The sequence below is a fragment of the Salmo salar genome, chromosome 26 (assembly GCF_965601325.2).
Source record: "Salmo salar chromosome 26, fSalSal1, whole genome shotgun sequence".
Taxonomy (NCBI): Eukaryota; Metazoa; Chordata; class Actinopteri; order Salmoniformes; family Salmonidae; genus Salmo; species Salmo salar.
In genome coordinates, this window is record NC_138316.1 from 52,580,001 (window position 1) to 52,590,000 (window position 10,000).

At 51.8% G+C, this 10,000-nt stretch overlaps 1 protein-coding gene across 4 annotated transcripts in view; it reads right to left on the reverse strand.

The window, feature by feature from the left end:
- Window positions 1-7,053: 7,053 nt before the first annotated feature.
- plekhg4 (pleckstrin homology and RhoGEF domain containing G4) overlaps window positions 7,054-10,000 on the reverse strand; it is a 202,050-nt gene continuing 199,103 nt past the window's right edge. For all 4 annotated transcript variants that reach the window (XM_082969853.1, XM_082969855.1, XM_082969854.1 and 1 more), the window contains exon 21: window positions 7,054-10,000. This exon is cut by the window's right edge and continues 647 nt beyond it. The gene's annotated coding sequence lies outside the window, so the exon portion shown is untranslated.

The following is a 10,000-nucleotide window of genomic DNA, read 5'->3' on the forward strand; positions in this document are numbered from 1 at the left end:
CACTGCAGTACACCTCCCTATCCACAAGGGGGAGATGTAGACCACTGCATGCAGTACACCTCTCTATCCACAAGGGGGAGATGTAGACCACTGCAGTACACCTCTCTATCCACAAGGGGGAGATGTAGACCACTGCAGTACACCTCCCTATCCACAAGGGGGAGATGTAGACCACTGCATGCAGTACACCTCTCTATCCACAAGGGGGAGATGTAGACCACTGCAGTACACCTCTCTATCCACAAGGGGGAGATGTAGACCACTGCAGTACACCTCCCTATCCACAAGGAGGAGATGTAGACCACTTTCTGATATCAGTCTCATTATAGAAGTCTATGGTAACAGTCTCATGTTCAGTACCAGGCATCTGGTCCAGTAGCTATGGTAACAGTCTCATGTTCAGTAGCTATGGTAACAGTCTCGTGTTCAGTACCAGGCATCTGGTCCAGTAGCTATGGTAACAGTCTCGTGTTCAGTACCAGGCATCTGGTCCAGTAGCTATGATGGATTGGACACATTCCTTGTTAGAAGGTTAAACCAACTGTCGTGCTGAGGTAGCGTGTGGTGTGTGAGGTAGCGTGTGAGGTAGCGTGTGGCGTGTGAGGTAGCGTGTGGCGTGTGAGGTAGCGTGTGGCGTGTGAGGTAGCGTGTGGCGTGTGAGGTAGCGTGTGGTGTGTGAGGTAGCGTGTGGCGTGTGATGTACCGTGTGGCGTGTGAGGTAGCGTGTGGCGTATGAGGTAGCGTGTGGCGTGTGAGGTAGCGTGTGGGTTAGCGTGTGAGGTAGCGTGTGGCGTGTGAGGTAGCGTGTGGCATGTGGGGTAGCGTGTGGGTTAGCGTGTGAGGTAGCGTGTGGCGTGTGAGGTAGCGTGTGGCGTGTGGGGTAGCGTGTGTCGTGTGAGGTAGCGTGTGGCGTGTGAGGTAGCGTGTGGCGTGTGAGGTAGAGTGTGAGGTAGCGTGTGAGGTAGCGTGTGGCGTGTGGGGTAGCGTGTGTCGTGTGAGGTAGCGTGTGGCGTGTGAGGTAGCGTGTGGCGTGTGAGGTAGCGTGTGAGGTAGCGTGTGGCGTGTGGGGTAGCGTGTGGCGTGTGGGGTAGCGTGCGGCGTGTGGGGTAGCGTGCGGCGTGTGGGGTAGCGTGTGGCGTGTGAGGTAGCGTGTGGCGTGTGAGGTAGCGTGTGAGGTAGCGTGTGAGGTAGCGTGTGGCGTAGCGTGTGGCGTGTGGGGTAGCGTGTGGCGTGTGGGGTAGCGTGTGGGGTAGCGTGTGTCGTGTGGGGTAGCGTGTGAGGTAGCGTGTGGCGTGTGAGGTAGCGTGTGAGGTAGCGTGTGGCGTAGCGTGTGGCGTGTGGGGTAGCGTGTGGCGTGTGGGGTAGCGTGTGGCGTGTGGGGTAGCGTGTGGCGTGTGAGGTAGCGTGTGGCGTGTGAGGTAGCGTGTGAGGTAGCGTGTGAGGTAGCGTGTGGCGTGTGGGGTAGCGTGTGGCGTGTGGGGTAGCGTGTGGCGTGTGGGGTAGCGTGTGGCGTGTGGGGTAGCGTGTGGCGTGTGGGGTAGCGTGTGGCGTGTGGGGTAGCGTGTGGCGTGTGGGGTAGCGTGTGGCGTGTGGGGTAGCGTGTGGCGTGTGGGGTAGCGTGTGGCGTGTGGGGTAGCGTGTGGCGTGTGGGGTAGCGTGTGGCGTGTGGGGTAGCGTGTGGCGTGTGGGGTAGCGTGTGGCGTCTGGCAGCGTGGTATGGAATGTCTTTACTAGTCCTGGCACCAGAACTAGATGTTGTGTGTTGAGTTTGTCAGCAGGAGAGAACAACTGTCATGAAGCTTTATTCCTCTACTTCATTACAACAGACTGGCTGTTGATTTCCTGTGTTTAATGAGAGACAGGCTGCGTCCCAAATGGAAGCCTACTCCCTATATAGTGCCCTGCTGGTTAAAACCAATGCAGTATAAAAAGGAAGAGGGAGCCATTTGGGACGTATCCAACAATAGTTTAGACTGTAGAGATCCTGCTGAGTCGTGGTAAACAAGGTGATTTGCATCCAGACAGTCAGATGTCCTGGGAGGAGATGGTGTCCTGGGAGGATGGTGTCCTGGGAGGATGGTGTCCTGGGAGGATGGTGTCCTGGGAGGATGGTGTCCTGGGAGGAGATGGTGTCCTGGGAGGAGATGGTGTCCTGGAGGATGGTGTCCTGGGAGGATGGTGTCCTGGGAGGAGATGGTGTCCTGGGAGGATGGTGTCCTGGGAGGATGGTGTCCTGGGAGGAGATGGTGTCCTGGGAGGAGATGGTGTCCTGGGAGGATGGTGTCCTGGGAGGAGATGGTGTCCTGGGAGGAGATGGTGTCCTGGGAGGAGATGGTGTCCTGGGAGGAGATGGTGTCCTGGGAGGAGATGGTGTCCTGGGAGGAGATGGTGTCCTGGGAGGAGATGGTGTCCTGGGAGGATGGTGTCCTGGGAGGATGGTGTCCTGGGAGGAGATGGTGTCCTGGGAGGAGATGGTGTCCTGGGAGGAGATGGTGTCCTGGGAGGAGGAGATGGTGTCCTGGGAGGAGATGGTGTCCTGGGAGGAGATGGTGTCCTGGGAGGAGATGGTGTCCTGGGAGGAGATGGTGTCCTGGGAGGAGATGGTGTCCTGGGAGGAGATGGTGTCCTGGGAGGAGATGGTGTCCTGGGAGGAGATGGTGTCCTGGGAGGAGATGGTGTCCTGGGAGGAGATGGTGTCCTGGGAGGAGATGGTGTCCTGGGAGGAGATGGTGTTTGGGAGGCAGTGTCTTTCTGATCCGGACTCATCCTGGACTCCTTAAGACTAGAGGACTCCAAGGACTGTACTCTGAACATAACCAATCTGGTCTACTTCCTCTGGGTAATAAGACTAGACAGACTAGACGTTTGACGGTAGTTTCCTCAACACAGATTAAGCCTGGGACTAAAACGCAAACTCAAATCTCCATTTGAGCATGCTGTTAAATCCAGGATTAGGTTTAACCTGTGTCCGGGAAACTTCCCCTTGATTGTTGATTTATAAGAACTTTTTTTTATTTTTATATTGCTAATATTATAGAGTTGATGTTCTGTAAACTGAGTGGTCACCTGAGGCGTCCATATTGGTTTGGTAAAGATGGGTGAAGCTCTCATCCCTTCCCTGACCCCTCTCCCCGTCCCTCTCGTCCTCCCCCAGACAGGACAGGCGAAGGCTGAGGACTTTGTCTCTGAGCTGCTCGGAATCATTTGTCCTGAGAGACGAGACCAGAGCAGAGAGCAGCCGCTCCTGCGGTGGTTAGAGGTGAGCGCCTTAGGATTTCCTCTCAGTGTTTCCCCTAGAATATTGTCCAGACGGGGGTCCCACAAAAACCCCCAACAATCAGGGCCTCTCGAACCAAAATCTTCAGTTGAAATGAATCTAGTGTGATTTATCTGTGACAGATCCATCATTCCTTTCCTTGTTCCAGTTCTCCCTTCCTCTGGCCCGGCTGGATAGAGGACACTGTCATCCAGTCAGTCTGTTTCCTTAAGACAAGACTACAGACCCAGTGTTCCCCACACCTCAACACAGACTACAGACCCAGTGTTCCCCACACCTCAACACAGACTACAGACCCAGTGTTCCCCACACCTCAACACAGACTACAGACCCAGTGTTCCCCACCACCTCAACACAGACTACAGACCCAGTGTTCCCCACACCTCAACACAGACTACAGACCCAGTGTTCCCCACCACCTCAACACAGACTACAGACCCAGTGTTCCCCACACCTCAACACAGACTACAGACCCAGTGTTCCCCACCACCTCAACAACAAAGTACAGACCCAGTGTTCCCCACCACCTCAACACAGACTACAGACCCAGTGTTCCCCACACCTCAACACAGACTACAGACCCAGTGTTCCCCACACCTCAACACAGACTACAGACCCAGTGTTCCCCACCACCTCAACACAGACTACAGACCCAGTGTTCCCCACCACCTCAACACAGACTACAGACCCAGTGTTCCCCACCACCTCAACACAGACTACAGACCCAGTGTTCCCCACACCTCAACACAGACTACAGACCCAGTGTTCCCCACCACCTCAACACAGACTACAGACCCAGTGTTCCCCACCACCTCAACACAGACTACAGACCCAGTGTTCCCCACACCTCAACACAGACTACAGACCCAGTGTTCCCCACCACCTCAACAACAAAGTACAGACCCAGTGTTCCCCACCACCTCAACACAGACTACAGACCCAGTGTTCCCCACACCTCAACACAGACTACAGACCCAGTGTTCCCCACACCTCAACACAGACTACAGACCCAGTGTTCCCCACACCTCAACACAGACTACAGACCCAGTGTTCCCCACACCTCAACACAGACTACAGACCCAGTGTTCCCCACACCTCAACACAGACTACAGACCCAGTGTTCCCCACACCTCAACACAGACTACAGACCCAGTGTTCCCCACCACCTCAGTAAGACAGACTACAGACCCAGTGTTCCCCACACCTCAACACAGACTACAGACCCAGTGTTCCCCACACCTCAACACAGACTACAGACCCAGTGTTCCCCACACCTCAACACAGACTACAGACCCAGTGTTCCCCACCACCTCAACACAGACTACAGACCCAGTGTTCCCCACACCTCAACACAGACTACAGACCCAGTGTTCCCCACCACCTCAACAGACTACAGACCCAGTGTTCCCCACACCTCAACACAGACTACAGACCCAGTGTTCCCCACCACCTCAACAACAAAGTACAGACCCAGTGTTCCCCACCACCTCAACACAGACTACAGACCCAGTGTTCCCCACACCTCAACACAGACTACAGACCCAGTGTTCCCCACACCTCAACACAGACTACAGACCCAGTGTTCCCCACCACCTCAACACAGACTACAGACCCAGTGTTCCCCACCACCTCAACACAGACTACAGACCCAGTGTTCCCCACCACCTCAACACAGACTACAGACCCAGTGTTCCCCACACCTCAACACAGACTACAGACCCAGTGTTCCCCACCACCTCAACACAGACTACAGACCCAGTGTTCCCCACCACCTCAACACAGACTACAGACCCAGTGTTCCCCACACCTCAACACAGACTACAGACCCAGTGTTCCCCACCACCTCAACAACAAAGTACAGACCCAGTGTTCCCCACCACCTCAACACAGACTACAGACCCAGTGTTCCCCACACCTCAACACAGACTACAGACCCAGTGTTCCCCACACCTCAACACAGACTACAGACCCAGTGTTCCCCACACCTCAACACAGACTACAGACCCAGTGTTCCCCACACCTCAACACAGACTACAGACCCAGTGTTCCCCACACCTCAACACAGACTACAGACCCAGTGTTCCCCACCACCTCAACACAGACTACAGACCCAGTGTTCCCCACCACCTCAACACAGACTACAGACCCAGTGTTCCACACACCTCAACACAGACTACAGACCCAGTGTTCCCCACCACCTCAACACAGACTACAGACCCAGTGTTCCACACACCTCAACACAGACTACAGACCCAGTGTTCCCCACACCTCAACACAGACTACAGACCCAGTGTTCCCCACACCTCAACACAGACTACAGACCCAGTGTTCCCCACACCTCAACACAGACTACAGACCCAGTGTTCCCCACACCTCAACACAGACTACAGACCCAGTGTTCCCCACCACCTCAGTAAGACAGACTACAGACCCAGTGTTCCCCACACCTCAACACAGACTACAGACCCAGTGTTCCCCACACCTCAACACAGACTACAGACCCAGTGTTCCCCACACCTCAACACAGACTACAGACCCAGTGTTCCCCACACCTCAACACAGACTACAGACCCAGTGTTCCCCACACCTCAACACAGACTACAGACCCAGTGTTCCCCACACCTCAACACAGACTACAGACCCAGTGTTCCCCACACCTCAACAGACTACAGACCCAGTGTTCCCCACACCTCAACACAGACTACAGACCCAGTGTTCCCCACACCTCAACACAGACTACAGACCCAGTGTTCCCCACACCTCAACACAGACTACAGACCCAGTGTTCCCCACACCTCAACACAGACTACAGACCCAGTGTTCCCCACACCTCAACACAGACTACAGACCCAGTGTTCCCCACCACCTCAGTAAGACAGACTACAGACCCAGTGTTCCCCACACCTCAACACAGACTACAGACCCAGTGTTCCCCACACCTCAACACAGACTACAGACCCAGTGTTCCCCACACCTCAACACAGACTACAGACCCAGTGTTCCCCACCACCTCAACACAGACTACAGACCCAGTGTTCCCCACACCTCAACACAGACTACAGATCCAGTGTTCCCCACACCTCAACACAGACTACAGACCCAGTGTTCCCCACCACCTCAGTAAGACAGACTACAGACCCAGTGTTCCCCACACCTCAACACAGACTACAGACCCAGTGTTCCCCACACCTCAACACAGACTACAGACCCAGTGTTCCCCACACCTCAACACAGACTACAGACCCAGTGTTCCCCACACCTCAACACAGACTACAGACCCAGTGTTCCCCACACCTCAACACAGACTACAGACCCAGTGTTCCCCACACCTCAACACAGACTACAGACCCAGTGTTCCCCACCACCTCAACACAGACTACAGACCCAGTGTTCCCCACCACAGACTACAGACCCAGTGTTCCCCACACCTCAACACAGACTACAGACCCAGTGTTCCCCACACCTCAACACAGACTACAGACCCAGTGTTCCCCACACCTCAACACAGACTACAGACCCAGTGTTCCCCACCACCTCAACACAGACTACAGACCCAGTGTTCCCCACCACCTCAACACAGACTACAGACCCAGTGTTCCCCACCACCTCAACACAGACTACAGACCCAGTGTTCCCCACACCTCAACACAGACTACAGACCCAGTGTTCCCCACACCTCAACACAGACTACAGACCCAGTGTTCCCCACCACCTCAGTAAGACATGTTCACTGACCTTCACCCTCCTCAGGATCCCAGTGAAAACCAACAGCCTCCTTCAGGATACAAAACAATCCATCTTTATTAAAACGTTTCAACTTGTTAGGATGAAGAGAGATGTGACAGGTGATGAGATGTTCGTCCTCCAGCTTCGACTAGTGGAAAGTCATGTTGTGTGTTTGAGAAGGCTGCTTTTCCCCGCTGGTTAAATACCTACATGTTCAACATTACCACAGGCTTCCTCCTACACAATACTACAACCAAAGAGCACCACTGGTGAAAATATTTACAGACAGACAATGTACATTTTTAGGTGTTTTTCTTTAAAAAAAAACATTTTATATAAACAAGAAAAGTGTTTTTTTTTTTTTTTGCATTTGAAACTCTGTAGGTGAAAGTAGCCTCTCAGTGTGTAGCGTTGTCCTCGTCCTGTTCTACAGAACAACAGCTGAGAGGACTGATCCACTGACCCACTGGCTCTGACCTGTCAGGAAACTGACCCGGAGTCAGGGGACGAATCACAAATACCACCTTATTCCCTGTATAGTGCACTAGTTTTGACCAGAGCTTTTGGCCATAGGTCATCTACATAATGAATAGGTTGCTATTTGGGATACACCCTCAGTCAGACCTGACCGGCTACAGGAGGTACTAAGGAAGTGACACCACCACCACCACAGTAAAACAAGATGGAGGAATCTAACCACAGAACAGACAATATGTGAAGACACTGTGAAAGACTCGTACCAGAATGCTGCCTTTTGAAAAATAAACATGTTGCCTTTGAATAGTATCCTGCCTGAATCAGGACTAGCCTTTCATCCCAGGGTATAACAGGTGATTCAGAACTAGCCTTTCATCCCAGGGTATAACAGGTGATTCAGAACTAGCCTTTCATCCCAGGGTATAACACCAATCAACAGGTGAATCAGGACTAGCCTTTCATCCCAGGGTATAACAGGTGATTCAGGACTAGCCTTTCATCCCAGGGTATAACAGGTGAATCAGGACTAGCCTTTCATCCCAGGGTATAACAGGTGAATCAGGACTAGCCTTTCATCCCAGGGTATAACAGGTGAATCAGAACTAGCCTTTCATCCCAGGGTATATCATCAATCAACAGGTGATTCAGAACTAGCCTTTCATCCCAGGGTATATCATCAATCAACAGGTGATTCAGAACTAGCCTTTCATCCCAGGGTATATCATCAATCAACAGGTGAATCAGAACTAGCCTTTCATCCCAGGGTATAACAGGTGAATCAGGACTAGCCTTTCATCCCAGGGTATAACATCAATCAACAGGTGATTCAGAACTAGCCTTTCATCCCAGGGTATATCATCAATCAACAGGTGATTCAGAACTAGCCTTTCATCCCAGGGTATAACATCAATCAACAGGTGATTCAGAACTAGCCTTTCATCCCAGGGTATATCATCAATCAACAGGTGATTCAGAACTAGCCTTTCATCCCAGGGTATAACATCAATCAACAGGTGAATCAGGACTAGCCTTTCATCCCAGGGTATAACAGGTGAATCAGGACTAGCCTTTCATCCCAGGGTATAACAGGTGATTCAGAACTAGCCTTTCATCCCAGGGTATAACAGGTGATTCAGGACTAGCCTTTCATCCCAGGGTATAACAGGTGATTCAGAACTAGCCTTTCATCCCAGGGTATAACAGGTGATTCAGGACTAGCCTTTCATCCCAGGGTATAACAGGTGATTCAGGACTAGCCTTTCATCCCAGGGTATAACAGGTGAATCAGGACTAGCCTTTCATCCCAGGGTATAACATCAATCAACAGGTGAATCAGGACTAGCCTTTCATCCCAGGGTATAACACCAATCAACAGGTGAATCAGGACTAGCCTTTCATCCCAGGGTATAACAGGTGATTCAGAACTAGCCTTTCATCCCAGGGTATAACAGGTGAATCAGGACTAGCCTTTCATCCCAGGGTATAACAGGTGATTCAGAACTAGCCTTTCATCCCAGGGTATAACAGGTGAATCAGGACTAGCCTTTCATCCCAGGGTATAACAGGTGAATCAGGACTAGCCTTTCATCCCAGGGTATATCATCAATCAACAGGTGATTCAGAACTAGCCTTTCATCCCAGGGTATATCATCAATCAACAGGTGATTCAGAACTAGCCTTTCATCCCAGGGTATATCATCAATCAACAGGTGAATCAGAACTAGCCTTTCATCCCAGGGTATAACAGGTGAATCAGGACTAGCCTTTCATCCCAGGGTATAACAGGTGAATCAGAACTAGCCTTTCATCCCAGGGTATAACATCAATCAACAGGTGAATCAGGACTAGCCTTTCATCCCAGGGTATAACAGGTGATTCAGAACTAGCCTTTCATCCCAGGGTATAACAGGTGATTCAGAACTAGCCTTTCATCCCAGGGTATAACAGGTGAATCAGGACTAGCCTTTCATCCCAGGGTATAACAGGTGAATCAGAACTAGCCTTTCATCCCAGGGTATAACAGGTGAATCAGAACTAGCCTTTCATCCCAGGGTATAACAGGTGAATCAGGACTAGCCTTTCATCCCAGGGTATAACAGGTGAATCAGAACTAGCCTTTCATCCCAGGGTATAACAGGTGAATCAGGACTAGCCTTTCATCCCAGGGTATAACAGGTGAATCAGGACTAGCCTTTCATCCCAGGGTATAACAGGTAAATCAGGACTAGCCTTTCATCCCAGGGTATAACAGGTGAATCAGGACTAGCCTTTCATCCCAGGGTATAACAGGTGATTCAGAACTAGCCTTTCATCCCAGGGTATAACAGGTGATTCAGGACTAGCCTTTCATCCCAGGGTATAACAGGTGAATCAGGACTAGCCTTTCATCCCAGGGTATAACAGGTAAATCAGGACTAGCCTTTCATCCCAGGGTATAACAGGTGAATCAGGACTAGCCTTTCATCCCAGGGTATAACAGGTGATTCAGAACTAGCCTTTCATCCCAGGGTATAACAGGTG